Raw genomic sequence first — 17,368 nt, 5'->3', positions numbered from 1 at the left:
AAATTGCGTGTGGGTTGGGAGGGTGGGTAATACATAGAGCTCTGGATGAACCTTAAAACCAAATTTCGGCCAGAAGTCCTTGTACTTCTGATTCGGCATAACTAATGTAGTTAGATTAGTTAGTTGGGCCCTGGGGTTGGTGTGGTCCTCCCCTTAGGTTTTCCACTTGGGTTTTCTTTCAGGATCATTCGGTCATGGCATTTTTTTAATCGGAGTTCGGTTCTTCACTGGATCTTCTTCAGCTTCACTTCGGCTTTTCAACAGCAGCTGCGTTTCAACATTCGACTTCACATTCGACGCGCCTCCCCGCTTAGTTGCATCACTGAACCAATTTTTCTATTAAAGTTTTACTCGAAGACAGATGCTAAGCACTGTGATCTAGTAAAACTATTTCAGCAAAATTATTTCGGCCAACAAGGTTCAACCAGACAAACTTTAACGTAGTAAATGGTCATTCAGCTGCAGGAAGGAAGACCACTTTTGCTCTCCTCCTCAGTTTAGTGGCTGTATCTGTTGATTAAAGAACAGTTAGGACTTACAGTTTATATGGGAACTTAGGACAATGCATGCACTTAACGCATTTTTGGACAATAGGCCTAGGATTTTTTACGAAAGCAAAAAAAAGAGTTCATCAAGATTGTCTTGATTCACCAAAACTCAGCATTTAAAAAAAATGACAGAACTGGAAGATTGTGCTGTACTCAGTATGAAAGATTGATGCTGTAGTGAAAATTTGGGGAGTTGACAGATTAATACAGTATTAATATAAAACAACAGCCAGCTAATTCAATTATCATTAACATGCATTTAAGCTTCAAGACAGGATGATTCACAAATTGGACCTTAAAAGAGAAAGCAAATTTCACTCAATTGTGCACCAAGGTAAAAAAAATCTAAAATCTCCAAAAAAAATTTAATGGTACCCAAAAGAACTTGTGCAAGTCTATCGCCTAGTCACTGAAGCTTAAAATCAGTCAATGCTCTTTGAAAAAGCTGCACAACAGGATCTGCACTGAAGCATGACTGGAGGATCAACCGTGGCTTGCTAGAGCTTTGGATGGGATCAATATGTCACTGGCAGTTACAAAAATGCATCATTGACTATTCTCAGTTTCAATTCACTTTTAAGCCAATTGTATATTCTCACCAAAAAAGTTTGACAGCTGTCAGTTAGAACAGTTGGCAATTTGCTTGACCTTGCCGATCAGTCAGTCGCAACTACTTTGAATAGGCTAATTGTCTTGCAAAACAAAATTTTGACATCTTAACAGCCACTAATGTCTAAATCTAAGTAGTGTGCAAAACTAATTTTTGACAGTTCCCAGTAGACCTGGGCAGCCATTTTCACCTAAAGTTAACAAATGAAAATAATTTTGTTGGAAATTGTCTGTTATTGTGCAAGAATAATTTTGACAGCTCCCAGTAGACCTGGGTGGCCTTTATCGCCTATAGTAACAAAATAATTTTGTTGGAAATTGTCTGTTATTTTGCAAAAATAATTTTTCCTCCCAGTGAGCTGGGCCAAGTAAAAAATAAGTTTGTTGGAAATTGTCTGTTATTGTGCAAAAAGAATTTTTGACAGCTCCCAGTAGACCTGGGCGGCCGAAATCACCTAAAGTTAACAAAATAATTTTGTTGGAAATTGTCTGTTATTGTGAAAAATATTTCGCTCCCAGGCTGGGGCCTTCACCGAATTTTGGTGTCTGCTCGGCGTAGTAAAAAATAATTTGTTGGTTGTCTGTTTTGTGAAAAATAATTTTTGACAGCTCCCAGTAGACCTGGGCGGCCGAAATCACCTAAAGTTAACAAAATAATTTTGTTGGATTGTCTGTTATTGTGCAAAATAATTTGAGCTGAGCGGGAGCGAGTGGGGGTTGGAAGAGCGCTCCCATGACCTGGGCAGCCGATCACTTAAGTTAACAAAATAATTTTTTGGGTCGTTGCAAGCTCCGAGCTGGCCACGAGGCGTCTCCTGCTTAAAAAATAATTTTGGAAATTGTCTGTTATTGTGCAAAAATAATTTTTGACAGCTCCCAGTAGACCTGGGCAGCCGAAATCACCTAAAGTTAACAAAATAATTTTGTTGGAAATTGTCTGTTATTGTGCAAAAATAATTTTTGACAGCTCCCAGTAGACCTGGGCAGCCATTATCACCTAAAGTTAACAAAATAATTTTGTTGGAAATTGTCTGTTATTGTGCAAAAATAATTTTTGACAGCTCCCAGTAGACCTGGGCGGCCCAAATCACCTAAAGTTAACAAAATAATTTTGTTGGAAATTGTCTGTTATTGTGCAAAAAGAATTTTTGACAGCTCCCAGTAGACCTGGGCAGCCATAATCACCTAAAGTTAACAAAATAATTTTGTTGGAAATTGTCTGTTATTGTGCAAAAATAATTTTTGACAGCTCCCAGTAGACCTGGGCGGCCATTATCACCTAAAGCTAACAAAATAATTTTGTTAGAAATTGTCTGTTATTGTGCAAAAGTATTTTTTGACAGCTCCCAGTAGACCTGGGCAGCCATTATCACCTAAAGTTAACAAAATAATTTTGTTGGAAATTGTCTGTTATTGTGCAAAAAGAATTTTTGACAGCTCCCAGTAGACCTGGGCGGCCGAAATCACCTAAAGTTAACAAAATAATTTTGTTGGAAATTGTCTGTTATTGTGCAAAAAGAATTTTTGACAGCTCCCAGTAGACCTGGGCAGCCATTATCACCTAAAGTTAACAAAATAATTTTGTTGGAAATTGTCTGTTATTGTGCAAAAAGAATTTTTGACAGCTCCCAGTAGACCTGGGCGGCCGAAATCACCTAAAGCTAACAAAATAATTTTGTTGGAATTGTCTGTTATTGTGCAAATAGAATTTTTGACAGCTCCCAGTAGACCTGGGCGGCCGAAATCACCTAAAGTTAACAAAATAATTTTGTTGGAAATTGTCTGTTATTGTGCAAAAAGAATTTTTGACAGCTCCCAGTAGACCTGGGTGGCCGAAATCACCTAAAGTTAACAAAATAATTTTCTTGGAAATTGTCTGTTATTGTGCAAAAAGATTTTTTGACAGCTCCCAGTAGACCTGGGCAGTCATTATCACCTAAATTTAACAAAATAATTTTGTTGGAAATTGTCTGTTATTGTGCAAAAAGAATTTTTGACAGCTCCCAGTAGACCTGGGCGGCCGAAATCACCTAAAGTTAACAAAATAATTTTGTTGGAAATTGTCTGTTATTGTGCAAAAAGAATTTTTAACAGCTCCCAGTAGACCTGGGCGGCCGAAATCACCTATAGTTAACAAAATAATTTTGTTGGAAATTGTCTGTTATAATTTTGACAGCCCCGGCGGCTTCTTGTGGGTTTGTGCGTTTTTGACAGCTCCCAGTGACCTGGGAGCCGAATCACCTAAGTTTACAAATAAGTGGGTGTCGTTGCGCTCCCAGTGGCTGGGCGCATACTGCAAAGTAATTTTGTTGGAAATTGTCTGTTATTGTGCAAAAAGAATTTTTGACAGCTCCCAGTAGACCTGGGCGGCCGAAATCACCTAAAGTTAACAAAATAATTTTGTTGGAAATTGTCTGTTATTGTGCAAAAAGAATTTTTGACAGCTCCCAGTAGACCTGGGCAGCCGAAATCACCTAAAGTTAACAAAATAATTTTGTTGGAAATTGTCTGTTATTGTGCAAAAAGAATTTTTGACAGCTCCCAGTAGAGCTGGGCGGCCATTATCACCTAAAGTTAACAATAAATTGACAATGTCCATTAAAATTTTGGTCAACTGTCAGTGGTCTCTTTTTTCCACATCCAAACCCTCTGGCCAAAGGTAGGTCAAGTTCTACAACCTGGCACGAGGTATGTGGGAATTAACTTAAGTTCAAAGTTTCGGCTTTCAGTTCGGCATTCAGTTCAGTTTTCAGTTCGGCTTTTGGTTCAACTTTCAAATCGACTTTTGAAAACAAAATTTGGTTCTTAATGAACCATGAAGGCTTGGTAGCGATAATTATTTCTTGTTAGCAGGCCAACAAAGACTACCGAATGCTGTCTGTGGCACACTGGGTGTTCCTAGCATTCGGGGTGCCGACTTTTACTGGCACTGGAACACCTGGGTGTTTCTCCAGACACCAAATTATTTTGCATAGGAGCGCATCCCACCCTTTATTAATTAGGTCCTGTGGATTAATTTAAATCATACTGATGTAATATTTCAATATTTAACAATAAAACTCTAAAAACATGGTTGTCAGTGGTTTTTCTTGAAATAATATAAGCTACAAATTAATTAAGAACACTTTTTTCAAGCAGCGCTAAACAGGATAAAAAAGTACTAATGGCTTTATTGTTTCAGGATTTTTATCTGAGCCCATTTTCGGGGGCAACTTGCACTGTTAAATTCACTGCTCAATCATTCAAAATGATTGTGACAGACCAATACGCATGGTAAGTAATTTCACCATCAAACATACATGTACCAAACAAAAAGTATTTGTACGCTATAGACAACATAAATTACACTGTAAGTACTGGTTAACTAGTTTCTCTGTCAGGATCTTCGATTTAAAATGAGCCCATTTTCGGGGGCATGCATCCTCTGCTGTATCTTAATGTAGCAATGAGAATGATGTAATGCACATTGCAAACAATAAAATAAAAACAAAAAAAACCTAGTAGTGTCAGTATTTCTTTGCTAATGACTACAGGTCTTTTATTTCAGGATCTGGAGCGAGCCCATTTTCGGGGGCAATCGGAAAATTTTCTTACTGTGTCTTGTGATAAATATTAATACAATGGTGTAATGTGTTCATTTCTAAACAATAAATGTCAAAGATCATCGTGTAGTCAGTCTGATTTTTTATGGCTTTGATCAATGGTAAAGTACTAATGGTCTTTTCATTTCAGGACCTTCAAATCGTTGCAAGCCCATTTTTCGGGGGCGTACAATTCAGCACTGCTGGCACTATTGATGTAACACATTGTAAAACAATAAAACCTTGAAAAACATGGCAGTCAGAGTCATATTCTTTAACTTGATGCATATTGTATTTGCCAAGGCAATACTAAGCATCATAACATTAAAATTACTGGTACTAACAAATTTTTCATTTCAGGATTTTTTCACTCCTACCAGTGAGCCATCTTATTTTTGACATGGACGACACCAAGTAAAACAGGAATAAACTATGAAGCTACTAACTTTTCCAAGAATTATTTGATATTGTAGGTGGTTAGGTAAGGACAGGCAGTTTATCATAAAGAAAAGTCACGATTATCATAGCGATCACTTCATGCATGTAAGTACCGGTAAGTCATAAACTGAGCTTTCAGGAAAAACAGTTTCAATATCAAATTGTCTTGTTTACTTAAATTTATCCGGACTGATACAACAGTCAGCAAAAAGACTGTCTTGTTTGGACATTATATGCTGTACGTTAGAACGGCAGCATTACATTTTGGTAGTCAGTTGACAGTATGGAACAAATCACTACTAGCAAACTAAAATTAGTCAGTCAACTCTGTAGAGCGGAAGAGCCCCCAAGAGGGAGCTATACAATAAAGTAATAATTGTCTGGTCTGCTGTCATAATGATTCTACACAACATGTGGGCTATTAGTTGATTAACTATTTTTAAAGGCTTTTAGTTTCCCGACAGCACACCACCTTAATCAGAAGGAAACAGGGTCCTGACATGCGAGTGAGTGAGGTGATGGTTAACAACACTATAATGTAAGTATAAGTCATTGACCATTATGAGGAATTGTCTACGATACTAAAATTCTGCTGCACTGTACTGCAGTAATGTACATGTAATTTATTGTCTAGTTTATTTCATTGAAAAGTGGCTAACTGGCATTGCCATGCATGCATGTCACTTCAGTAGTGAATTCAGGAGCAATAATACCAATTGTCTGGTCCATACAAATTCTGCAATCATAATAAATACAGTATACACAACATATGCAGGCTGTAAGCTAATTGATTGGCTATTTCAAAAGTTCTTAGTTTCCCGCCAGCACACCACCTTAATCAGAAGGAAACACTGGATCTTGCAATGACAGGGTGAGGACGTATTGGAGCAACACTATAATGTAAGTATAAGTCATTATTGACCTTAATTGGAGGAATAGTCTACTCATCACATATACTTATAAAATATTTGCTGCATTACTGCAGTCCCAGCTGTAATGTATATTAAGTAAATACATGATAAGTGGTGACTTGGATTAAAGTGAAAATAAGTGGAGAAGTGGTCGCAAGTCGAATACTCGGAAAAAAGGTTTTTTTCGAGTTCCCCAAGGAGTCGAACCCAACGGGAGTCGAACCCATGACATTCCAGAATACCGGTTGGACGCTCTAACCACTTCACTCAGCTATGGGGGACTCATGGTGAGCGAGGTCATATAAGTAATTTATAGTAATTTATTGCCTAGTTTATTTCATTGAACAATGATTAGTGACATGTGGGTTTAGTAAGCTAGTAATGATTAACTATTTTCAATCTGCAAAAGTTCTTAGTTTCCCGCCAGCACACCACCTTAATCAGACAGAAACACTGGCTCCTACATTGACATGATTGAGGGGATGGAAGATTATACATTATAATGTAAGTATATGTCATTAACCATTACAAGGAACTGTCTATAATGTACTAACATTCTGCTGCATTGTACTGCAGTCATGAATGCATAACTAATTTATTGTCTAGTACATTTCATTGAACAACGATTAGCGACAGGTGGGCTTAGTAAGCTAGTTGATTAACTATTTTCAATCTGCAAAAGTTCTTAGTTTCCCGCCAGCACACCACCTTAATCAGAAGGAAACAGGGTCCTGCAATGACATGAGTGAGGACGTATTGGAAGAACACTACAATTGATGTAAGTATAAGTCATTGACCATTAAGAGGAATGTACTAACATTCTGCTGCATAATTTGTACTGCAGTCATGCATAAGTTATTTATTGTCTGGTACATTTCATTGAACAACGATTAGAAAAAATTAATGTGGGCTATTAGTAAACGAGTTGACTAACTATTTCAATCTGCAAAAAGTTCTTAGTTCTTCCAGCTGCACACCACCGTAATCAGAAGAAAACAGGGTCCTGAAATGACATGCGGTGAGTGAGGACGTCATGATGGAAGAACACTACAATGTAAGTATAAGTCATTGACCATTACGAGGAATTGCCTAAGTACTGTATTTACCAACATTCTGCTGCATTGTACTGCAGTCTGTTTTGTCTAGTACATTTCATTGAACAGCGATTAGCAACATGTGCGATTAATAAGCTAGTTTATTAACTATTTCAATCTGCAAAAAGTTCTTAGTTCTTCCAGCACACCACCTTAATCAGAAGGAAACCTGCCGGGTCGTGCAATGACATGAGTGAGGACATGCATGGGACAACACTATAATATGTAAGTATAAGTCAGTCATTGAACATAACAAGGAATTGCTGTCTATGGAACTTAAAAATTTTGCTGCATTGTACTGCAGTAATGTCTGTTTTTGTTTTTTTCATTGTACAACATAGGATTTGTGACATGCTGACTTGATAAGCAAGTTGATTAACTATTTTCAATCTGCAAAAGTTCTTAGTTTCCCACCAGCACACCACCTTATCAGAAGGAAACGGGGTCTTACATTGACATGATTAAAGAGATGGAACAACACTTATAATGTAAGTATAAGTCATTGAGTCATTGACCATTACAAGGAGTTGTCTACTACAGTTCACTTAATAAAATTCTGTTGCACTACGTACAGCAGTAATTAATTTATAAGCAATCAAATTTTCTGTCCCCTCGTCCACGCCACTGTGCACCTCTCTGGCAGCTCCACGGATCTCTCTTGCCTTCACTGCTCTCTGCACCATGCTCGTCCCCCGTGTCCACCCCCACCACCTTCACAGTCCAGTACACAGGCTCTGGTTTTCAGCGCCGTGTACTCATCAGCCTACCATGTCTATCACACTTCACTGAACTGCATTGTTAGTTGGTCAACAGTTGTAGGAGCAATAATCAAGTATTGTTTGGTCCACTCTCTTCTCCCCTCCGTCTCGTCCACACTGCCACTGCACACACATCTTTCACAAACAACGCATTATCTATCAAGCTGTGACATATCGTTCGAAACATGGACTTTTCTATTCCACAATTTAATATTGTCAAAGTTCATAAAAATGCTGCTTCATGCTGTGCCAATATTGAAAAGTCAAGAGTAATAATAATTATTTTTGTCAGGTCCACAAATTATGTGGCAATAAAGGATTATTTTTAGGCAGTTAACACTAGGACTTCTCCCTCTCTTGTAAAGTATTCAAAGTGTTAGTTTCCAGCACATCACCTTACTGCCAGTCAAAAGGAAACAGGGTCCAACAGCATTACGAGAGGGAGCACAGCGGACTGGTACAGTGTACACTGAGCACGAGACTCTGCAACAAGTTACACTACTGACTGTGTAAGTATCAGTAACAGTAAAAAGCAATTGTCTAGTTCACTTAAATTCTGCTGTACTTGCACAGTATTTTTAATTATTAGTCAACAGTTAGGAGCGATTATTGCCTTGCATAGCCACAAAGGTTTTGCCACACTGCAACAATAACAGCCTGCAGTCAATGGCACAGAGCCAATATCATGCATGGAAGGATCCCGGTCAATAGATAACAGTCTCACCGGAACAATTGTCTGGTCTAAAAAAAAATTAGTCAAGCTCGTAATATACACAATATAATATCCATTTATGCTCATCTGCTAACAGTATTCAACTTAGTTTTCAGCCATTGTCTCCATTGTCAGCAAACACTAAGTAAGAAGGAAACATTTGCATCCAATGGCAGAAGGAAACAGTGCTAGCCCAAGCAGCTGCCATGACACTAAACTGTAAGTACAATCAGTCAATAATGAGGAAATTAGGAACTCTACAATGTGGAGTCTTAAAATTCATGACTGTGCACTAATGTTAAACTGTGTCAATGATCATTCAAGAGTTAGGACCATTGCCTGGTACATAAAAAAGTCTGTGGCACTAGAACACGAACAGTCAGTTAACAGCACACAGCAATTGTCTAGTTCATCACAAAAATTCGGCAGCATCAGTTGTTGGTCAACAGTTGAGAGCAATTTGATTGTCTAAGGCCATTTAAAATAAAATTTTGTCAAAGAGAAAATAAAAATAAATACGACAGGCCTAGACAAAAAATGTGTCGTGTAAAACAAACCTACAACTCGCATACGACTGTCGTAGGCGTGTCATAAGCTTGTCGCACATGATGCGATAAAATCGTACCGTGTAAATCGGCCTTAAGCTCAACTCAATTAAACTCTGCTGCATTGAACAGCACTGATCAGCAGTTGGTCAACTCATAAAAACTCTGCTTCACTACAGTAAAAAAGTGTCTAAATAATCAAAAGTCTGGAATAACTGGTCCTTACAATTAACTGCAGCATTATCCACACTGAAGAAAATCAGCTTAAGTAAGTCAACATTGTTCAACTATTTAGTTCCAGGAAACCACACCCAGCACAGTACTTCCTTGTTGTGAGCCACACCCAGTGAGGAGGAAGCAGCTTCCAGTAAAACATCAAAGAAGGCAACAGCCCATTCACTTGCTATGAAACTACAGTGTAAGTAATCAGTCAAATTAAGATAACACTTGGAGGAATTATTGTCTTCTCAAAAATTCTGCTACACCCAATCAACAGTTTACACAGTACCCTGTCATCAACACAGAGCAACTGTCTGTAGTGTATTAGTCAGTGCACAGTATGGAGTCATTCTCTAGGTCACTGTAGAAATTCTACTGCATGGCAGCATCAGAAGTTGGTCGACAACAAAATTTATTGAATGTCTATAGTTCACTAAAATTTGGCGCACTGCTGAGTCAATAGTAAACAGTCTGGAAGAATTGTTTGGTGTATACAAATTGAATCAGTTCAAATCACCTGTTTGACAATTAAATTATAATTGTGATTCATGCTTTATTTTCCAACACAGCACAACCTATTTATTGCCAGCCACACCTAGCTAGTCACAAGGAAACAGATAAGCACTGGACACCCTGTGAAGATTATACTACAGCACTACAATACCTGTAAGTTATCAGTCAATTGACACTAAAACTTTTACGGCAACCAAGTTAGTTAACAATAATTGTGAAAAATTATCTCACTGCAAAAATTCTGCCATACTGCAACATCATTAGTTGTCAGCCAACAAGGTTCTGTCAGTGTCAGACTAGTCCAAAACCTTCTTAAAGCGCCCCTGCCCCCCCGCCGCTCGCTCCGTCCCGCCCGCCCCCCCCCCTTCCTCCCTCTCCTCCCGGGCCCCGCCGGTGGTCCGGGGTCTCCGGGATCCTCTAGTGAATTGTTATTGGTTCTTCCAATTCAATGAGAAACATAAATATTATTTAACAAAAAAGGTTATTGCACGACAGCACTATTTTATTTACTTAAAGTCAATTGATGTGTTTTCAAAAACTAAAGCATGACAATTTTATTTTCTATTGAAAATGTTCAATACATTTGTCCACAGAAAAGACTGCTTTGAGCAAAGGGTGGGTGTGAAGGCTACAGCAACTATAATACTCAACAGGTTAACACACTTTTTAGTTCTCTGACCAGTAATTTACTTTAATTATTTCCTTGTAGTATTTTCAGTCATCATCCAGTGGTACCTGTCCTGGAGTTAACTGCGCTTGCACAAGAGGCCCAAGGGTAAATGAAGTCGACAGACTAAAGGCAGCCAGATGCATCTGCAAGGAAGACAAAAAAATATTGAGTAATATTTGATGCACCAGCTTTCAAGCAGGTAAGAAGAATGTGAGAAATGTAGCTAAGAAAACACTAAGCCAGCTCATCAACAAGCCCAGCTGGCTTTTCTGGCTTTGACAGCTCTTGATTTTTCTTTCATTCCCTTTTTTTTATATATATATTTTTGGGGGGGGGGGGGGGGGGGGGGGGGGGGGGGGGGGGGGGTGGTTTAAAAAGGGGGGGGGCCCCAAAAAAAAAAAAAAAAAATAAAAAAAAAAAAAAAAATAAAAAAAATATTTTATTTAAAAAAAATTTATGGGGGGAGAAAAAAAAATAAAAAAAAAAAAAAAAAAAAAAACCACCCCCCCCCCCCAAAAATTAAGAAGGCGGGGGGAGGAATAAGAAGGGGATAAGATCCCCAAAAAAAAAAAAACCCCCCCCCCTTCCCCCCCCGGAGAAAGAGAGAGATAAAAAAAAAAAAAAAAATTCCCCAAAAAAAAGCCAACAAAAAAACCCTTTCCGGGGCAAACTCTTGATCCAGAAACAAGGTGCACACACCATAAGGTCACTGCACTTCCCATGTAACAGATGTTAATGAGCATGAATCATTAAAATCAGGATTTTGTTTTTTCAGCCACAGACCACCACAGATGCTCACGTGCTAAACTGAAAAGATTGATTATCACTAGCTTGGTGTAATGATTAAGTCACCAAATCTGCGAAGAAGAGTCATCAGATAAAGAAAACACATTCAAGTATCTATAATAAAATAATTTAACTGCAAATCAATATCCCAAGCCAGAAATCATTTTGGTCAATAAATTATTTCTTTGATTATAATTTTACTTTTAACATTTCTCTAAGTCAAGATTCGAATTAAAGAACTTAATTTCAACGACTTTCTTATTTAAGAGGCTTTAGGCGGTTTTCCTTGAGTGTCGGTCCGCCTGCGGGCCCCCCTCCCCCCCACGCCTCCCCCCCCCCTGTGTCGTGTCCTCGGTCTGTGCCCCCCCCTAAGCTACATAATTTATGACAGATGTACAGCAAGGAAGGAGTCTTGTATTCATCTTTTAGTAATTTCCAAACAACACAGATGAAACGACATAAGGTGACCACTTTATTCTTGATTATTAAATTTGCCAAAATGCGACATCGACTAGCACAATGAAAAAAAAATCACATGACTACTGAACAAAAGAAGTAAAACAAGGAACATTTCCAAATTTGCCTGTGCTGTAGTTACTATATTAGCCTCAATAATGAATGAAAAGCTATTGATAGAAAAGTTGCTCAAAATTTCCAAATTCATTCACAAGTCCACAAAAATAATTATTGATTGGTTCATGTTTCAAATTTTTGTCATGAGGTCATGATTCTATGGAGTCAAAGGGATCATGTACAGTTCTTGTTAGCAAAAACAATTTACTAATTACAAGCAATCCTGGCTTAAGATTTTATTTATTTGGCCAAGAAAATTTGATTGCAAATTACTATAAACAAAGTACTATGCAGTTAGCAGGTTTTGAAGAACTGGCATTATCTCTTTGTCTTCTCATGTACACAACTGAAAGCAAGTTTCTTTTTTAAGTACACCAACCCCACTCCCCCTATCCCCACCCCCCCCCCCCCCCATCATGAAGCCACCCTCAATTTCCTTGTTTAATTGTTGTGAAAAAATTTGGCAAATTATCGAGCAATGTTTTCTGCCAAGAGCTTTTATCAATCATTATGTAGGCTGGTATGTTAACTACTGCAATCAGGCTTTGACCTTTTTAAAAATTTACCTTTTCATTCACCAATTGAAGATTTTCACTGAAAGTGAATTCAAAGCGAGTTATATAAAGTATTTTACAGTGTAATGTTCAGAAGTGGTCACAAATATGAAGTTTCAACCTGTGTTTTTATTATTATTTGTTCGATTTTTAAGCCAAATTGAATTTCACCTAGTAGATAATTTTCTGTCAAGACTGAGAACAGCCTTTTTAAGCCAGACTTGAATTTCCACATACAAATAATTCTTTTGTTCCGGCGCCCCGCGCGGCGCCCGCCCCCCCCCCCCCCTACTGTTCATCAGTATCTGATCAGTACTGATTAATCTGAACCTGGGACAATCTGAATTCTTCTTAACTTGCTTTTAAGCTGCACTTATCCTAACAAATAACCCAAACAGCAACTAAAAAATTATTAATGCACTAGATAATGCTGGAGAATTCCAGATGTTCCAGTTCAGATTTTTGAAAAATAAATGCAACGTATTATTACAATTGATCTGATACACTACTCACAAATCAGATTTTAAAGTTGGTATAAAATTCAAGTCTAACTTAAAATGTGACACTCAGCTCCAAAAGTATAGCTGTAATGTACTAAAGATGACAGTCTTTATCACCAAACTGGGTGTTATAGAGTACAGAAGTTCAAAGCCAATTAATAATGTATTATTTTGTGGTTAATTGAGAAACTTGCCCCAGTTTTATAGTGAGCCTTGCAGACTTGCAATCAAAATTGCCATTATATAAGTTTAGTTTTCCCTACAATGTATATTGCGAGAAAAATTTTGATATGATCTCTTAGTTGCTTCATAGTAAGTTGTTTACTCTTCATAAGGCACCTTAAAACCCCAAAGGTAGCATCATAGCATTTGGGTTGGGGGTACACGGTCCCCATTTTTCCCAGTTGATGGGTTTTGGGGGTTTACGTGTCCGGCTGTGATGCATTTAAGATTAATGACCAGTAATGTAGGAATAAAAGGCTGGAATGACATACCGGGTATGTTGTCTTGTTTTGCTTTATTATTTCTGTATCACACAGTCACCACTGTCACAGTGGTGGATTTAGGGAAGGGGCCAGGCCCCCCACCTTATTTTTAGGCCAAATAGAGGCCAATAGCGCCGAGAAAAATAATTTTTGAAAGCACCTTCCCCCCCCCCCTCTTTATTCCAGGGTCTTAGTGGTCGGGCCCTCCACTTATCTGAAGGTCTGGATCCACCACTGTGACAGTAAATTTAATTTCTGTTCCAGTCTAAAACAAATTTTATTTATTTGGAGGAGCACAGAACTTGAAAACAATTTTGATTGGCTGTCTGCTAGCACTGGTTGAAAACTCTAAGATGGCTCCAGTTGAAGCCATTTGATCATGAGAAACATATAAAGCTAGGGGTGCTTAAAACTGCGGGGAGCATCAACTTGAATTTTCAGAATTATTCACAGCACTCTGTCACATGACATAAAGTCACAAGCCAATCATGAAAAATCGTTGTAGTTTAAAGTTGATGCCAAAGAAATAAATACTAGTTATGCAACGCTTTCGAGTGGTATACTATGGAATATCCCACGAGTCACTTGTATTTTCTCGGTATACACACGAGCCTTTAGGCGAGTGTGTATACCAAGAAAATACAAGTGACAAGTGGGATATTCCATAGTATACCACGAGAAAGTGTTGTGTAACTATTTTATACCATGCCATAGAAAATACGCCTTCTAAATTTCGTCGAGAATACAATCGCAGCGCACGATGGGAAGGTTGGGTTGAATACCGTCGAATATACAACGGCTTTCCTATATTCTGATTGGCTGTATTTTCTATGGCATGGTATAAAGAGTGATATACAACTTTTAACATTTTTTAAGACCACTCTCTAAAGACCTGTTTACATCGGGTGATTTTTGTTATGCAACTCAATGCAATTTTTGTTGCGCTGAAGTTGTATCAAGTTTCTAACAAGTTCAAAACCCCTGGTATATCGGGGAAATAAAATCGCCATTAGATTGATTTGCAGATTGAACGTGGTTTTATCCCCACGATATCACAGGAGTTTTGAACCTGTTCTTAACTTGATGCAACTTTGGCGTGACAAAAATTGCATTGAATTGCATGACAAAAATCCCATGATTGTGTAAACAAACAGCGCTTGATAGTAATTCAAATTTTTATGGCAGATATCCTCTCTATGGGTACCCATAGTCTGTTTTCTTTGCAATTTTTTGGCAAATCTTCATTTTTTAAGCTGATCTCCCTTTTATCTTCGTTCCTTTTTTTATGAAATGTGGTCAAATACCAAAATTCAGAAATAACATTTATTTTCTGTAGTGTTAACGAGTTTTGACAGTTTTATATCTGAGTGTTCAATTTGATCACGCAAATTTTGGTCAATTTCAGATCTTCGCTTCAATCTTGAGATTCATGACCCCTAATCAAGAGCCTAAAGACGTATGGAAACCTATAAATAGTGGTCCAGTTTTCTTAAAAATTACTACAACAGTGTACTAAAGCTTTAAACAAGTGATATTATTGTGATGCCATCAGGAACTTTAGATCTCAACTTGAGAAAGTTATGTTTGTAAACCTGGAATTTTAAAACAGCTAAAAACTAATAACGGCTTCCCACTTCCTTCAACAACAATTTACTTAATTTATATCTTCATCTTGAAGTTCAGTAGGCGCATTTCATGTACGAGCGAGAGTACTTCGCCAATTTTAGTATGTTTTTACTGAAAAGCATGCAGAAAAATCGCCGTGACGGCAGTGGCCCTTTAATAAGCTTTAATATTAACTTTGTGGTAAAACAAACCCATTCAAGTGCAGAAACCCATACAACCACCTATTCATAGCTCCATTTCATATGGGTTTTGAATCATATCTCGAAAACAAAATGCTTCAGACAAGTCACGCCAGCCCATATTTAAAGCATTTAGCAGCTCACTAGCTGTCTTATTTCCAGCTCAGTAAAAGAAAACAGCTCCAGTTGAGTTGGAGATGGCTAGCCGAGTTGCCCCAAACACCGAAAGATTAAATGCCCAATTCCCAGAATTGTTGGTGAAAAAAGGCTTAATGATGGCGGTTAAGTTAACCGCTTTCATTATCAGGTATATTTGGTACTCATGCATTTATGGAAAACAACCGTAGTAAAGCAGTTTCTGGTCTACTCTTCCCAGACTCTTGAAATTTACATATAAAAACATTTGATATAAAAACATTTGTACGTACCCTTGATTATTGTATATAAAGGCACTGAAAAGCGGTATTAACAGACCATCGAACATCGCCCACCTCGTGCTATCTGCAGGGTCGTAAAGATCTCTTATAAAAGAAGCTCTGGAAACGCTCCATTAATTTTCTTCTGACTCAAAAAATCCGCGCTTGGAAAAGGAGGGAGCCCTGGCAAGAGACCCTGGGTCTGAATACTACGTCATTGGTGACGTCAGCGTGAGAACGGGTGCTGGAGAGGATCTGGAGAGTGCTTGGGTAAAGCTTGGGTGGCTCATATAAAAATGCTTGTCCCGGGCCCGTAACCCTGCAACGGACTACCAGGGCTAGCAGGACTAGCATATATATAAGACCCGGGGGGGGGGGGGGGGGGCTTATAATCGGAATTAAAAAACGTTTCGAAACGAGCCACGACAGTGTTGATCGAAATGCATTTTCAAGTTAAAAACGCATAATAAAGCAACATAAAGCCCTGTTAAGTACTGTCATCTGGCAGAGGGGGGGCTTATATCCGGGAGGGCTTATAATCGGATGTATTTTTTGTTTCCAGGTAGATGGACCTATAACCGGGGGGGCTTATAAGCGGAGGGGGGGGCTTATAACCAGAATTTTACGGCACTTCAACTCGTGAAATTCCTACCCTTTTATATACCTACAGCCTGAAAAAGGTAGCCCTTTCGGGCGGAGTCTCACCGTATAGTCCGCTATAGGAAGTACCCCCGGGAAGGGGATTAGAAATAGTCCTAGTCGCTTCGTGCTTCAGTAACCGGATATAAGCATCTAACGTCTTCGAGGCTCTGGGTCATGTTTTTTTTTAATATAAACTGAGAAATTCTGGGGCCGGTTTAAGTGCGTAGAAGTTATTTCATTCCTACGTATAGTATATTAGACTACGAGCAGTCCCTACTTTTTGCTTCACGCTCGACGGACTCTGCAAACTCGTAGTCTATCTCACATACTAAAATCAGCATGTTCCCAAATGAACTCTTAATATTAATCGGTTGACAGTTGTTTCAGGCAAAAATTTCTTAGAATTCCCACTGCATGCCATACACTGTTGAACAGAGAACACTTTTAATCTTTTAAACTATATTTTTGGTTGACATGACAACACAGCGGGGTACAGAAAGATAAAATGTATAGTACAGCTTCATCAAATATTTTTGACGTTTTATTCATACACTCAAATAATGCGTTACTGCTGTTGGTGAAGCTATCACCCATAGATACAGTTACAATAGACCTCTTTAGCATCTTTTGTTTGCTGTCCCATTTCAGACCTCTTGATGTAAGCCTTAATTAAGTATTATCTCTCTTAAATTCAAACAAATTCACGTGGAAATGAATAAATAATTTCCAAACAAACAAAAGAAAAATTATATCTCTCCTAAATTCAAACAAAGTCAAGTGAAAATGAATAAATAATTTCCCGATTGACAAAGGAACAATTTTCTCTGGTGAACATCAATTGATCTGAAATGGGCAATTTACATTCGTAGCTAAAAGATCCGGCTATTGGCCCATTAATTTTGCATCAGGTAAAAAGAAAAGCTGTTCCATCTGTAATAAGCTTGAATCTGACAGCAAATTAAGAGGTTAAAATTTCATCCCGAAAATGTTAATCAACAATATTTTGCAA

The 17,368-nt window shown here is 38.2% G+C and overlaps 2 long non-coding RNA genes across 6 annotated transcripts; one reads left to right on the top strand and one right to left on the bottom strand.

Annotated features, from left to right (window-relative positions):
* LOC144639283 (uncharacterized) lies at positions 1-15,885 on the bottom strand. Its single transcript, XR_013568104.1, has 3 exons — positions 15,730-15,885; positions 10,608-10,741; positions 1-510 (listed from the first exon to the last, which is right to left on the bottom strand). It is a non-coding gene; the product is annotated as an uncharacterized LOC144639283 (long non-coding RNA).
* LOC144639278 (uncharacterized) lies at positions 8,309-11,517 on the top strand. Of its 5 annotated transcripts, none has more exons than XR_013568100.1 (5): positions 8,309-8,448; positions 8,787-8,870; positions 9,498-9,614; positions 10,638-10,797; positions 11,374-11,517. It is a non-coding gene; the product is annotated as an uncharacterized LOC144639278 (long non-coding RNA). The 5 variants fall into 5 exon arrangements; XR_013568099.1 differs by having other exon boundaries at positions 9,492-9,614; XR_013568098.1 differs by lacking the exon at positions 11,374-11,517 and adding an exon at positions 9,985-10,081 and having other exon boundaries at positions 10,638-10,728.
* Positions 15,886-17,368: the final 1,483 nt, after the last annotated feature.

This window comes from Oculina patagonica, chromosome 14 (genome assembly GCF_052425735.1).
Source record: "Oculina patagonica isolate OP01 chromosome 14, crgOcupat, whole genome shotgun sequence".
NCBI lineage: Eukaryota > Metazoa > Cnidaria > Anthozoa > Scleractinia > Oculinidae > Oculina > Oculina patagonica.
The sequence above is the reverse complement of the archived record's forward strand: the minus strand, read 5'-3'. Positions and strand labels throughout refer to the sequence as shown.